General features: G+C 45.1%; 1 long non-coding RNA gene across 1 annotated transcript; it reads right to left on the reverse strand.

Moving 5' to 3' along the window:
* Positions 1-498: 498 nt before the first annotated feature.
* Positions 499-1057, reverse strand: LOC146187578 (uncharacterized). Its single transcript, XR_014707943.1, has 3 exons — positions 1020-1057; positions 727-876; positions 499-586 (listed from the first exon to the last, which is right to left on the reverse strand). It is a non-coding gene; the product is annotated as an uncharacterized LOC146187578 (long non-coding RNA).
* Positions 1058-15365: the final 14308 nt, after the last annotated feature.

Raw genomic sequence — 15365 nt, forward strand, 5'->3', positions numbered from 1 at the left:
TGAACACCTCAGGAGCATGTGAGCACCAGGAAATAATCCGCACGATGAAAATACAACTGCTTGCCCAGAAAGCAAGCGCACAGAGCAAAATCAATGTGAAACGGCTCATATCTGTGTGCATTACATATATAATTCCAAAATCCACAAAATGAACGCGCTGGCTCACTTACCTTGCCAGCATACCGCATCACTCAATCATCAATTTTCACGTATAGACATCATTACAGCAGCAAAAAAAAATAATAATAAACACGGCATAAATCTTGTACTCAGTCCTGGCACGAGCTTGCTTGGCAGCAGCGATGATGCTTGTACAGCTTCTGATCTCTCCTATGGCAAGGGGTGCTGCAATATTTATATCAGTGATAGCATTTGACATTTAACTGGGTTGCATGCGTCCCATCGTTGTGAGTCGGATAATCGAATTTTCCGAACAAAATCAGCGCTAATACCTGTCCGGCAAGTGCACCGCCATAAAGAAGTGAAAGGCCAGCGTTTTAGTGTAGAGGAGACCAAGGACTTCGGGCTTTAGCGAAACGAGCTTACACTGTCGCAGCCAGTTTCCAGATCAGCTGATATCGCCTCCCTGCACGATCAGCGCAAGGCGCGCAGACCAATTACAAAATATGCATTTACAGTAACAAGATGCGCATAAGTCTCAAAACAATATATAATTAGTTGCAGTACATTATCGTATAGAAGAAAATCAGCGCTAATTTGATTTACCTGGTCGGTATACATGTCAGTGCATGCACTTCGATGTGAAGAAGTGAAAGACGGGCGTTTTGGGGCAGAGGAGATCGGACCTCGGACTGCAGCGAAAAGAGCTAATTCCACCGCCGCAGCATCGTTTCCAAGTCGGCTCAGCACGTCTTCCTGCGCAATCAGAGCGAAATGCGCACACATCGATTATAAAAAAAAAAATGTAGGTAGTAACAAGATGCGCATATATATACGCGCTCCAGAAACAGTTGCAGTATACTGTCGTATCGAACAAAATCTGTGCTAATTAGACTTACCTGATCGGTATAGTGAGTGTCCCTCCATATTAAAAGGCGGGCATTTTGGGGCAGGAGATACCCAAGGACCCAGACTGCAGCAAAATGAGCCAATTCTGCCACTGCAGCCAGTCGCAGCCTTGTTTCCAAACGGCTCAGCAAGTCTTCCTGCGCGATCAGCGCCCACAACAATTATATATATATATATATATATATATATATATATATATATATATATATATATATATATATATATATATATATATATATATATATATATATATATATATATATATATATATATATAAAGATGCAAGGAGTATATAACAAGATGAACATATGCTCCAAAAGAATACATTATTATGTTCAGTATAATATCGAATCGAGCAAAAAGCTCCTCTGATCAAGACCGAAAGATCATGTACTTACGCATGTTTTGGTGAACTTCGGCACGAAGAATCTGTACAGAGCGGCTGCAATCATCAGCTGCATATATGGGCTGTTCTTTTCAAACGCTGACTGCTGCAGGAGGTTGAGACAGATTGAATTTGCGCGAAATAAAAGCGGACGATAAAATTAGGCAGTATGCATCGCGCCCACGCGGAGGCTGGCCGTCGACTGAGTGGCGCCGCGCATCTTAGCTCGCGCGGGATGTGTTTTCCCGCCATTTGGCCACGTGACCTCAAGAAGGGGAGGGGGGGAGGGAGGAGAAGCTGCAAAAGCAGCGAGAATCTCTCTGTGTGCGGTGCATTCAATTCTTTTTTTTTTTTTTGTTTGTTTTTGTTTTCGCCGCTATTTGTCTCCGCTTCGGCATTCCTGTCGCCCCCGCGGTAGGATCCTCCCCGTGGTTCTTTCCGCTTTGCCGCAGGGAGAAGAGATGGACCGATGGGGGGCAGCGGGTCCCGCACAGCAAGAAGCAGTTTTCTTTCTTCTTCACGCCCCCTCCCCCTACCCCCTCCCTCGTCGTTCAAGAAGCGTCGAGGTAGTTTCTTTTCTTTTCTTTTTTCAACGGCTTCTGCAGAGCCCTCGTCTTGATACCAGCGGCTATAGTTCTTTGCATGAAAAAATATGGCTTGGAGCGAATGCATGTATTGTTCTTTTAACCTAATATCTTCCACACAAACCAAGTGTGGGGCAGTAGAATATCTGCAGCTTCATTTAGCCAAAATAGCAAGACACGTATATAGTGTTCAGCAACTTTATCGGAACCGTCTTGGAAAATGTTTCCACCGGTCAAGGTGTGAAAATTTTCCAAGATGGTTAAGTTTCAGAACACTGTATGTTATGAATGCTTTTGCAGAGATTACATAGTCCAAGCCGATTTATACTTCCCAAAGCAGTACGTGGGTTATTTAGAGCCCCTCGGGCTGTCATATTAATCGCAAACCACATTTCCGTTTTCGCGTTTGGTTTCCATCATAATGCGGCTTCTGCATCTCGACTAAAGCCCGTGACCTCGAGCTCAAGCTGGTAAATACCGATTGAACCACATAGTAACTGCTGCAAGTTTCTGACAAAAATATATTTTGTCCATTTGTTCTAGGGATGCATGAAAAGCAGTAGAAGGTCGCAGGGCAAAGTGCACCGGATCCGGATGAAAGCTCATAAAAGCTCACCGCCTCTTTTATTGACCCCGTACGAAAGGTAAATCACGGAGGCTGCGATACGAATTTAAGGGCGTTTAGGATTGATAGGTTTCGAGGGCACTGGCAAAAGTAATTGACGGTTAACATATAAACCTTAAAGGCACGTGATCTTTTCGGTTTACCGTGGGTTTGCTTAGGGTTATGTTATAGGTTAACTTTATGATGAGGTTTAAATTCAGAGGTTACCATTTAACCATGAAAAAATGAACAATTACATTCCTAGGCTCATAGCAGTTTACCGCGCAAATCTTAGGCACTTAATACTAAGTATGCTTCAAACAGACAATCAGCGCCTACCTGTTCACAAATTCAAGCATAAGTTCATGACAACTCGCGATCAACTACAGAGTGTACCATACACGCCGCGGCTCAATTAGAGCGCGGTTAAAGCTTTATTTCAAAATATGTATAAATAACAGTTAATTTCACCTTCTGTTGCGCAATGTATAATTCTATCAGCAGGCTCAAATGATATAGTGTCAATATATATCATGCACGCGGTATAATTCAATGTTGCATAAAAATAGCTGTTTCAATGATACGATTTTTCCACTTCTCTCCTGCTAAGCTGACTGCCTCATGGAACGTAGAGGGGAACACCTGCTGTATTGCAGGAGACTTTACTTTGATATGCACAATGTTATTTAATGATATATTATAGCAGCAGTGAATACGCGGCTGTGGAAAAGGGCATTCGAGGAACTTTATATATATTCTGGAATTTCATACCATATTTCTGCGTGTGAGGCTGACGTTGAAGAATTTAACACAATGTAGACCGCCACTGGTGCAGGAACCGATCGATCCTCGTCATGTTGCGCGGGATTCTCAAAACGCAATCCCTTTGAATTTTCTCAAAAGAACCAAAGGTTACTTCTTGCACAATGCTTGTGTTCGCAGGAGGTTACGTTCGACAGGCGAATCGTCCGGGCGATCGGCTCTTTGCGTGCCTTTCATTTTTATTTGGAAACTATCAAAACCCCATTTGTGTTCTGGATAAAGACAGTCGGCCTCGGCATATTGATATATCAGGAATATAGCTTTCCTAATCCCCGTGTTTCAACTGAGGCGGGCAAATATTTGTCCCAAGCTGTTCCATTTATCCTCATGTCGGCAATATACCCGAGTTTCGTCTATCGAGAGTGCAGCATATATGTATATATGCGAAGCGTTACAGCTCATTTGGTCCTAAAGCCACCTCGCTAACCCGGTTTTCGCTTGAGTATTGTCGAGTTTTGTCTGAAATATTCGGAATGTGGCAGTAAATATGGAGATGCGGTCCAGGTTCCCACCGGGATCTGTGACAGATGCTGCGCGTTTACTTTCCTATAACCAATTTACAATTAACTGCGGTTGTCCACCGAAATAGAGAGATAGAAGAATGAGAAGGCGTTGTATCCCGTCGAATGTTTAGGGGAAGCTTGAGCGTCCCCCTAATTTTAGAGCGCAGCTCTTTGGCGTCCGTTCCTGGGTTTCGCGTCGGCGTCGGCCTCGTAACCAGCTCCGCCCCCCTTTCATCCCCCCAGCGCTAGCAGCGACCGACTGATACCGCTGGATGCCGCTGACGCCGCTAGAGAGTCAAGATAACGTGACTGCATAGAACACCGTCGCCGCCATGCAGAAAGAGGAAAGGAGGCCCCCCCCCCCCCTTTTCCTGTGTGGCGGATAGGGTGCTCTTCAGTTGCCGACGCGCCGGTTATTTCACGTAGGCCCCGGCACGTCGACGAATACGTGATCACCTTCCCACGGCTAGACCTGGTTCTTGGCGCTGCGGAAGCGAGGGTATCATATTGTTTGCGTCGGCATCGGCGGCGTTGTCCCTGAAACCAACTCCGCAGCTGGGGTTGACTCACTATCGGCGTCAGCAGCATCAGTCAGTCGCTGCTATCTCTTCCCTCCTCCCTTTATCGCGTTGTCCGCTTGCTGCGCGCGCTTCTGCCCCCATCGTTTGCCGATGGGTGTACACGCCGCCCCCCTCCCCCCTCTTCCTGCGAGTCTCCGGTTGTCAAAGCGCCGGCTCGAACTTAATTCCTTTCTTCGCTCCTCCTCCAATGCAACCCCTGTGCTATAGTGCCTAGAATATACTAGGCACTATACCTGTGCTGTGGCAATCAGAGAGCCAAATCGGTGGCGGCGGATCTGTATATGTGCACCACCCGAGCCGAAATTGCCGCTGCCGTTCGCCACTGCGAAATTATCTGCCAGTTCTTTCTGAGCCATGAGCGAGACGAAAAAATTCTGTGATAGCGCATACATGTGTTGCTCGATTTCTTTGCCTCAATCTATCGAAAAGGTGATACAGCTTATTTGCTGCGCTCAAATTTCGCATTAGGAAGTAACGTAATCGTCGGTATTTTTTATTTCCTTCTTTCAATTATTATTAACTATTCCATCGTACCACTGTGTAAGGTCGTGGAACAATTTACTCTGTGCGACTGCAGACGTGCGTAAGTGCGTGCGTGCGTACGTGCATGCGTCACACACGGCCCCGTGCCGATGTCGGGATAGACTATTAACTCAATAATCTCGGACATCTTGTTCATCCTAAAGTTATAGCGAATTAACGTATGCGCGAAACTTCTGATAAAGCCTAGTGCACACAGGTGCCAACTTTCCCACATCTGTGTCCCTTGATTGTTTATTGATCCAGCCTCCCAATGATACGACCCTGCATGGCTTAGCACGTGTTTTCTTGCGTATTCCTCTTGCAAAGTCAATCTACTTTGATTATATTTTCACTATAGCTAGGTGGTGGCGCCTGTTTGGGTTCCGCCTTGTCTTCATTCTGCCCTTTGTTGTGCGCTGTTGGGTATCCGAGTTAGTGGATCACATAGGTTACGTTGGGCGGCCTTAACTTTTATACTGGCTTGGAAGTAGAAGGCAGGTGTTTGTAGTGCATGGTCAGGGGAAAGACAGGCGCACGTGTTCGCATAGTTAGAGGAGATGTTTGTAGACGGAGCATGGATAGCCATAGCAGTATATAATCTCTGCGAAGCGCTCTGCTATTCTGCGCCCCTAGACATATGTGCCAAAGGTATGCGAAGTGGGAGACGCCTGTTGCACCCAATCTCCCGCATGCTGTAAGAGACTTTCGGTGGCGCACTGAGTGTGGCGTATTCGATCTCCACCAAATTAAGACAGGCTTTACAGCTGGCATATTGATCCGCAGTGTATCAACTTTGGTCAGGTCGAGTCTCACACACGTCACAACTGCGTCGCAGCTTGAACATTCCGCTGCCTAGCGCCGTGAGCTTTTTCGTCGCACAGCGGAAGGCCGCGCGAAGCGCTCGAACAACGTGTAGTGAAGTCCGTGGGATTGATCATTTGGCAGAATAGGAACGCGGTCGATCGTATTCTTTCGGTGACCCCGTTGTCTACTGTTCCCCATGCTAGTGCGTTTCACCTAGATATAGCCAGCTGTTAGCTCTTGGAGAGCAAAGCTTTATCCGGCGGTTGTTGACGCGGCACATCCACCTCAGGAAGGTCACTTGTACATCGAAGTGATTTGAACTCGGTTCTTGTCTTGAAAGACGCAAGCCTGCGGCTCACGCGTATGTGTGTGAGCACAAAGGATCGAGCAATCGACTGTCTGGAAATTTGTTAGGTGGTCAGAGCTCCCGAGGGAGTCCTGTTGCAGCTGCGCATTATTGATATACAACGTGTGACCAGAAACCCACTGCATTATATATTTCTTGCCGCTACCTTATATGTTCGGTACTGTTTGCTGTTTTATTGAAACATTCTTTATTGTCCCAGTGTGCTTTGCTATTTCCATGTTTACCAATAAGATTTCTTTGGTTCCCTGCTACGCAAATGGTTGACGTTCACGCCTATGACGTGATGATCGTTTCTATCCCGGTACTTTTCCAGCAGAAGTCTTAAGTTTCTGGACCTGTGCAGCATTCCTTCCATATGCAGGGCTATTCTACAAGCGATATCTCGGCTTAGTACGTACGACAGATAATTCGCTTTAATCACTTACATGTTCACGCCTTAAAACTAAAAGTTCTGCATATTATTAGTCTGCAAGCCACAACAAAAGCCCGAAATTGCGGCAGCTGCTTCAGGAAAGAATTCCTTTCAATTAGCTTCTTTTATTGCGCGTACCTCGTGTAGCTCTCAATAAATATTCTTAATTTTCAATCACTCTGTATAACATAGGGGTCTCAAATTCATATTGATATGCAGGGTGCGTTGAGAAAATATGTCTCTCGCGGACCAGGAGTGGACAGTAACAAGCAAGAAAATATAGAAGCCATAATTCAAAACAATCTGTAAAACAAAAACGAAATACTAATAAAATAAATAAAAATCAACTGTTTCGTTCCTATGAAACCACACTCCCATTATTTGAAGAAAAAGAAAAAGAAACCAGGAAAAGCGGAGCATCTTCGATTTTTTGTGTCCAAACGCGCCGGAGGAGCGCGTTACTTCAGGATGGCTTGGCGGAGTTACTGAAAGGATACAGCGGTTGAAAACTACTACAATCACTTGTCCTGACAATATATAAATGCGAATGAAAAAGAGGTCTGGTTGTCCAGCGCCTAGTTATTGAAGGTAACAAAGTGTCTTGTAATTTTAACTAATAACGCGCAACTTTGGAAATCACGCTTACATTTCCAACATTTCGTTCGCACGTACAGCGTCCTCGCGCGAACTTGAAAGCACGCACCCACGAGCAGAAGCTGCCGAGTCTTCCAAGAACTGTTGACAAGAAGCAGGGGAGGAGAGGGGGGTAGTTTCCGGTCCATTGTAGAATCGGACCGCTGGCTGCGAAAATGCGCCCCTCCGACTTTGGAAAAAAAGAAAAAAATGAAAAGAGCCACCCGTCCCATCCCGGCAGGTCGTAAAAGAGGATGAATGGGCCACACGCAAAGAAACAAAACCAAATGACAAGGACGCTGGCCCGTTTTCTCGCGGCTCTTAGCTTTACCAGACTGTTTTAAGAAAAAAAGTATGCGATTAATAACCTGGACAATAATCATTTTCCTTCGTTTTTTTTCTTAATGTATCTGATCGTAAGACAACTTTGTTCGAAAAGAGCTCCTTCAAAAATAGTATACATATACCACAAAACTGCATGCTCTCTTCAAAGTCGGCGTGTACACATCTCTTCTCTCGCCCAGTCAGGAACGCTCGCCACAAACTTTCGAGCTGCGGGGGTGACACAGTTGCCCCGCCCTTCCCACCATTTCCCCCTTCTTTTCCGCCCTTCCTTCGAAACGTCCGAGCGCGTGGTCGGTTTGTTTCTTCCGGGTCTCCCTCCCTGTACGCATTTCTTCTCCAGCTGCGAAGTCGTGTTTTTAGAATTTGTCTCTTTGCTTGCCTGTCGGAGCGTTCGCCGCGGCCAAGGCTTGCCAGTGCCCTACGCATAATGTCTGCCCCCGTGTGCTTTTCTTTTCTGCCCGCTTCTTTTATTTTACACAATAGCCTTTTCCTCCCTTACAATGCGAAGTTGCGTCTACTCAAGTGCCCTGCCATATAGCGGACGAATTTCAGTGAGTGATACGGGCTAAATGGGGTGTACGGGAGCTTGTGCGCCAAAATATAACTGATGTTACATCACCTACTGCTGCGCTTCGTAACAAGCAAACAGTATAATGACATGATCTACACATGAAATCGCGGTCACCTTGTGGCTTGCTGTTTATCAGAACCCGGTAAATAAGTTTACTAACAGCTATAGGGTTCATTAAAAATGTGAGCGACAATTGTTAAACAAACAATAGCATTAATTAATGTAACGAAACATTTACACTAAATAGCATGTATCATTTTGTTCCATACTAAGCGCATATTACATAACATCGCGAAAAACCAAAGCCAAGTAAGAGGCAAATTTTAAAAAAAAGTAGCAGTCGTGCTCTTTATAACTTTTTTTTCAATGTACCGCCTCAACAGTCGGGCCGACGCATTGCCGCACTCTTGCCATTAACCTGGTGCCGTGCGCGGCATTTATACTCCGTTTCATACATCAAGTGCAACACTACCAAAGCTACAGCTCTTGTTTGCGCTCTCCGCATCCGCGATAAAAAATAGTGCCTGCTCTTGACGAGAGAAAATAATAGTTGCTTTGTCTGCAAGCTTAATACATTTTACATTTGCCATCAACTTCATAAAAAGCACCTTGTTTTAGGGAGAAAAGGTCGGATGCGGCTAATTTGTATGTTTTTTTTATGTCGTTTTTGTTCGTGCCGCGTTTTGCTGCCCCGCAACCTTGCCAGCTGTGCCACCAGATGGCGCTGGCTGTGCCCTCCGCGCTGCGCATCTCTTTTTGAGAAAATGGTTCTTTGGTGCGCATTTTTTCTATACGATCCGCTCTGTGAAGATGTCTAAGCATGCGAAGCATGTTATTGCAAACGTGTATGCTCGGAATAGAGCCAGTTTCGGCAGGAACCACTCGCCTACAGAACGAGCGCGTAGTGATACGCCTCCTGTCTTTTTTCTTGCGGACTACTTGCGTAGCTTTCGCTGCGTTGCACCTGATGTATGAAACGGAGTATAGTCTGCCCGGAAAGTCGGGCCAAAGCCCGCTGCGAACTACTTGCCGAATTGGCTGGCGGCTACCTCCGGGCCGACCGCTTGCCGTGGTTTACTAGCCGACTAAGTAGGCTGCCGACCATTTCCGAACGTCGGCCAAGGATGCTTGGGAAGTCATTCATGCAGAAGTCAGGTGTGTGTATAGGCGCTAAAGTAGCCCCCGTTCTCGGCAATATTTATCTTAGTTATGTCGACAGAAAAATAGAGAGCGACCTAACCGGAAAGTTCATTCGTATATTCCGATACGTAGATGATTTTCTTGTTTTAGTTAGATCCTTGGATGCTGTAAGTGTGCCTCACATCCTTGACATTTTTGCTCGGCGTGGTACAGGACAGAAGTTCACCTTTGAGGTTCCTCAGAAAAATGTATTGCAATTTTTAGATTTAAAGTTGACTTTTAATATGAATCATGTGTGTTGGCAGTACTCTCCTAGGAGTGTAAAGCCTCTTTTAAACTACAAGTCATGTCACTCCAAACTTGTTAAATCTGGAATGTAGTGACAGCTTGTTTTAGGATGGCTGTCAATAAGCCTTGTGCACATCAAATGTTTAATAGCCTTGAAATCCAAGCTAATAGATGTAGGGAGGCTGGTTATCCAGACTCAGTGCTTGTAGCTAGTGCTGATAAGGTTCTGCGTTCTCTGAAGTGTTCCGGACAGATAGAAAGAAAAAAATGAAATAAAATTGCGGTTGTGCCTTATATACATGCATTGTCACATTGGTTTAAAAATGTAGGCGCAAAATATGGCGTACAGGTGTTGTTTTCCACCCCTAATAAGATTGGCAAGGTAGGTGCAGCAGTTCAAAGAAAGCTAGGGGGCACAAGAAGTAAGGACAGATGCCAGGTTAATCGCGCCAAGAGTTTCATTAGTTGTAGGATGGGTGTAGTATATCAAATACCATTGTCCTGTGGCCGTACATATATTCGGCAGACAGGTCGTTGCATCAACTTTAGGCTGATGGAGCATGCGCAGTCCTTAAAAAAATGAAACAAACTTAGCAAAACATTAACACGTGCGAGTGTGTACCTTTCTTTGTTGATACTAATATACCGTTTCTTCATAAAGACCAGACTACTCTAGAAATCTCCGAGACTTTCCATATTAACTGGAAGCAAAATGTTTGTGTCAGTAAAACGTCCGTCGCATTGACAGAAAAAGAGATGACCATGCCGCATAATCGATAGTGCGTCGGCAGTTTTCACCATGTGCGTGTGATGGGGTGTGTTTTACATGTGCTGATATATTTTCATATATATATTTATATATTTTTATAAATTTTGACTATGCGCATGTGGGTACAAGTGTGTATGTGTATATATATGCTCTTCCGTTCTTCCATTAAATCAGTTGTCAGTTCTGCGCCGTCGTTGTCCACTTCTCTTTGTCTCGTCTTTGTTGCGCACTTATATTGCTGTCCATCATGGTTCACCAACTCGCCCAATCAGCCCTTCTTCTACAGTTAATTTCTTGTACATGGGCTTCTATTTTGTGTCGAAACATCGATTTGTCTAACCAAGCAATACTGTCTCCCATCACCGCCGTGTGTATCTGCCGAGCCCGCACTGCGTCGTGGCATTGCCGATACGCTACCTGCCCTCCAGATGTGCAGGCACTTTGTGGCTGGTTACGGCCTTCTACGGGGCACAACAGAAGAATCTGCAGAATTCTCAAGAGTGAATGGTGGCAGCAGGCGAGGCTGTTCAAGAACTTATTTCGGACTAAGTGCCTGGTTGAGAACACTCGCCGTAATCAGCATGTGCTTCGTGATTAGTGTACGACTACCGATCAGCTGACAGAATTCTTTTGGAGCGCAGTACGTCCAACCCTCCCAAAAGGTACGAGAAGACCGGCCTCAGAAGGAAAGCTTTTGGTCTTCGTTGATGTCATTTTGGATTCTAAGCATGAAAAGACTTTACGCCTCGGACCAAAGTTCTGTCTTGACCCTGGGATGCTAACCGTTGAGAAGTTGGCTTTCGCTCGCAGTGTGTCGTCCAAAGCTCAGTTCGATGATAGGTCTAGGTGTATCTCAGAGTGTGTTGATGCTGTAGCCTTTAGTAAGTGTAGTGGTCGGCGGAATAACAGGTTTCTCTCGTTGGTCAATTACCTGTGTGACAATCGTTTGCACGTTGTGATGTCTGATAAAGAAGGCTACTTTGCAGTACTTTCAGAGAAACAGTTTTCAGAAAAGGCATGTGAGTCAGCAAGGAAGCATTTTAGAGTGAGCAGACAGGATCCGGTTGAGTGCAAGAAGGAGGCTGTGGCGTTATTGCATGGCTTTGGGGCTAGAGAAGTTGGCAAGCAAAGTAAAGAAAGCTGAACTTCCAGTTCTTGAAATTTTCTTTTAAACGCATAAGCCTGGCATCCCTTTCTGGGCAATAGTTTCAGAGCGCCAGACTTGGCAAGTAGTCGTATCGTCTTACCTTAACAATCATTTGTCAGCACTTTCCGTTATTGACCCGTTTCTTGTGCCTAACTCAGAGACCGTTGTAAAGCATCTTTTGGACGAGAATATGGCTTCTTGCTCTGGCTTTAGCATAGACGTGGTTGACTTCTTTTATTCTCTTCCCCATAATCAACTTCTACAATGTGTGAAGAATTGTATCACAGAGGATAATGATGAGTGTTTGTTTCGAAATGAGTGCGGTACAACTGTTGGATCCTTCCTGGAACTTTCGTCATTTTATCTTCAGAAGACCTATGTAATGTGGGACGATAAGTTATTCATGCAGAAGTCTGGTGTGTGTATAGGCGCTAAAGTAGCCCCCGTTCTCAGCAATATTTATCGTAGTTATGTCGACAGAAAAATAGAGAGTGACCTGACCGGAAAGTTCATTCGTATATTCCGATACGTAGATGATTTCCTTGTTTTAGTTACATCCTTGGATGCTGCCTCAGATCCTTTACATTTTTATTCGGAATGGTACAGGACTGAAGTTCATCTTTGAGGTTCCTCAGAAAAATGTATTGCAATTTTTAGATTCAAAGTTGACTTTTAATATGAATCATGTGTGTTGGCAGTACTCTCCTAGGACTGTAAAGCCTCTTTTAAACTACAAGTCATGTTACTCCAAGCTTGTTAAAGCTGGAATAGTAACAGCTTGTTTTAGGATGGCTGTCAATAAGCCTTGTGCAAATCAAATGTTTAATAGCTTTGAAATCCAAGCTAATAGATGTAGGGAGGCTGGTTATCCACTCAGTGCTTGCAGCTAGTGCTGATAAGGTTCTGCGTTCTCTGAAGTGTTCTGGACAGATAGAAAAAAAAATGAAAGAAATAAAATTGCAGTTGTGCCTTATATACATGCATTGTCACATCGGTTTAAAAAAGTAGGCGCAAAATATAGCGTACAGGTGTTGTTTTCCGCCCCTAATAAGATTGGCAAGGTAGGTGCAGCAGTTCAAAGAAAGCTGGCGGGCACAAGAAGTAAGAACAGATGCCAGGTTAATCACGCCGAGAGTTTCATTATTTGTAGAATGAGTTTAGTATATCAAATACGTTGTCCTGTGGCCGTACGTATATTGAGCAGATATGCCCTTGCATCAACATTAGGCTGATGGAGCATGCGCAGTCCTTAAAAGAGAATGAAACAAACTTAGCAAAACGTAACGCGTGCGAGTGTGTACCTTTCTTTGTTGATACTAATATACTGTTTCTTCATAAAGACCAGACTACTCGATAAATCACCGAGGCTTTCCATATTAACCGGAAGCAAAATGTTTGTGTCACTAAAACGTCCGTCGTATTGACAGAAAAAGATGACCATGCTGCACAATCGATAGTGCGTCGGCAGTTTTCACAACTTGCATGTGATTGGGGGCGTTTTACATGTGCTGATATATTTTTATAAATTTTGACTATGCACATGTGGGTACAAGTGTGTGTGTGTATATATATGCTCTTTCATTCTTCCATTAAATCAGTTGTCAGTTCTGCGCCGTCGTTGTCCACTTTTCCTTTTTGTCTCGTCTTTGTTGCGCAGTTATATTACTGTCCATCATTGTTCACCAACTCGCCCAATCAGCCGTTCTTCCACAAGTACAGCCGGCCACCTTCTCCCACGTCGTCAAATCCATCAAGAATAGCATCATGGAGGACATTGTCATAAGCCCCCTTTATATCTAAAAAGACAGCAGCTACAAGTCGATGGTGACGCTTCGCTTTTCGTGTTCTACTGTCGCCACAAGGTCGATGACGCTGTTGATGGAAGAGCGTCCCCGGTGAAATCTAGTCATCATATTCGGACAAAGGTCCTTACTCTCTAGAAACCACTCAAGTCTTGCAGCACCATTAGCTCCATAACTTTTCCAACACAGCTTGCCAGGGCAACTGGCCGGTATGAGGTGAGTTCTAGAGGGGGCTTTCCAGGCTTCAAAAGAGCAACCAGGTGGCTAATCTTCCAGTGTTCAGGAACAGTACTTGAAGCCCATATATTATTGAAATAAGTAAATAGTGCAGTTCTACCATCCTTGCCTAGGTTTGATAATGTTGAATAAGTAATCTGGTCAGGACCAGGTGCAGATGAATGCCGACGAGAAGCAAGAGCGGCATATAATTCAGCTATTGAAAAGAGCAAGTCGTATTGATCATTCGGCGAAGGTGGCGCAAAAACCTCTGAAATTGGTAACTGTGGCTGGTTTGTGCCCACAACCATTTTACAAAAATCTTTAGCTACGTCAATTTCATTGCGGCATTGATAAAGGGCCAGTTCATGAAAAGGGTGCCTTTCTTGCGGAGGTGTGCACAAGCAACATGCCAGATACGCGACAGGGGCTTATGGGGATCCAGTGATGAGCAAAACTGCCTCCAACGTTGTTGTCCTAACCTCTCCAGGTGGCGTAAAACTTGTCGTTTAGCTTTGCGAGAAAGTGTGAGATCTTGCACGAATTTCGTTCTTCTGTACTTACTTTCAGCCCGCCGACGGACCACTCGAATTCCACGTCGATGCTGGACACCGACGCCGGCATACAAATATATCGAGTGTTCTCACTAAGAGAGGAAGTAATGAGGCCCTCTATTTGAGATCGTGACTGGAGGTCGACGCTGGAAGTCTCCACCGATGCCCTAAAGGCGGGCCAGTCTGTGTATTGCACACGAGGTGAAGTGTTAGGTGCGAACCACTTGATGCATACGTACGTTGGTATGTGATCAGTCCCATGCGTTTACACATCACTACACCAAGAAACAGAGGGATAGAGGATTCTGTAAACAAACGCCACATCCAAGCAGCTGCTGTAGGTTGTTCCGCGTAGAAACGTCGGTGAGCCGTCGTTTATATTGACGAGATCTTGTGTATGCATAAAGTCTGCCAGGTCTCTTCCTCGATTGCTCATTAGGGCACTACCCCGCTGAGGGTGGTGAGCAATAAAGTCACCCGCAATAATATGAGGAGCTGCACAACACTGGACGGTTGAAAATAGATATGACTTGTCCAAGCCACCCCTCGGCGGAATATAAGTGCCAGTTAGAGAACATACTCGTGCTTTCAAGGTTAATGTCAAACAGATGTAGTGATTCATGTTGTGAGGTTGTATACCAGCATTTTGCTTGTTTCGTCTGCTTCTCGAGACCTTAGCAGAACATATCCAGAAAGGCGGAAAGCAGCCAGCATGTTGGCCTCACAGATCACAATCACAGGAAAGCGGTACTTCTGTACCCGCTGTCGGAAGTCACTCAGACGACCACGCAGGCCTCGGGCATTCCACTGCATCACTACACTGCGGCGCAAGTGCATCGTCACAGAGGTGGCGTTAGTTTGTTGCGCCATTGTGAATTATTGCAATGCCGCCAAAAGCGGCTCAAATGCGTCCAAAAACTGAACAGCAAAATTTGCTGTTTGCGTGTTGATGCTAGAGATCAGCACCGGCATTGAACGAACAAGTTGTTTCAGCATTTCTTTCACCTGCTGACTGCCGAGGTTGTCAGAATTTTCAGCGCGTGTGGTAACCAAACTGGGATGAGGCCTGGCAGTAGCCTTTGATGGTAGAGCAGGCCACTCAACATCAGAGGCGGCACGTAATACAACAGCTTCTGTCTGATCCTTTGCCTGTGACATTACAGGCAGAGTATTCTCAGCGGTATTAGGCTCAATCTGTTTATTTATTTATTTATTTATTTGATACTGCCAACTGCCTCTTGGCAGTCCAAGCAGGAGTGAGTAAGTACAGTCGGCACTACAAATCAA

This window comes from Amblyomma maculatum, chromosome 6, assembly GCF_055883805.1.
Source record: "Amblyomma maculatum isolate TAMU_Amacu chromosome 6, ASM5588380v1, whole genome shotgun sequence".
Classification (NCBI taxonomy): Eukaryota; Metazoa; Arthropoda; class Arachnida; order Ixodida; family Ixodidae; genus Amblyomma; species Amblyomma maculatum.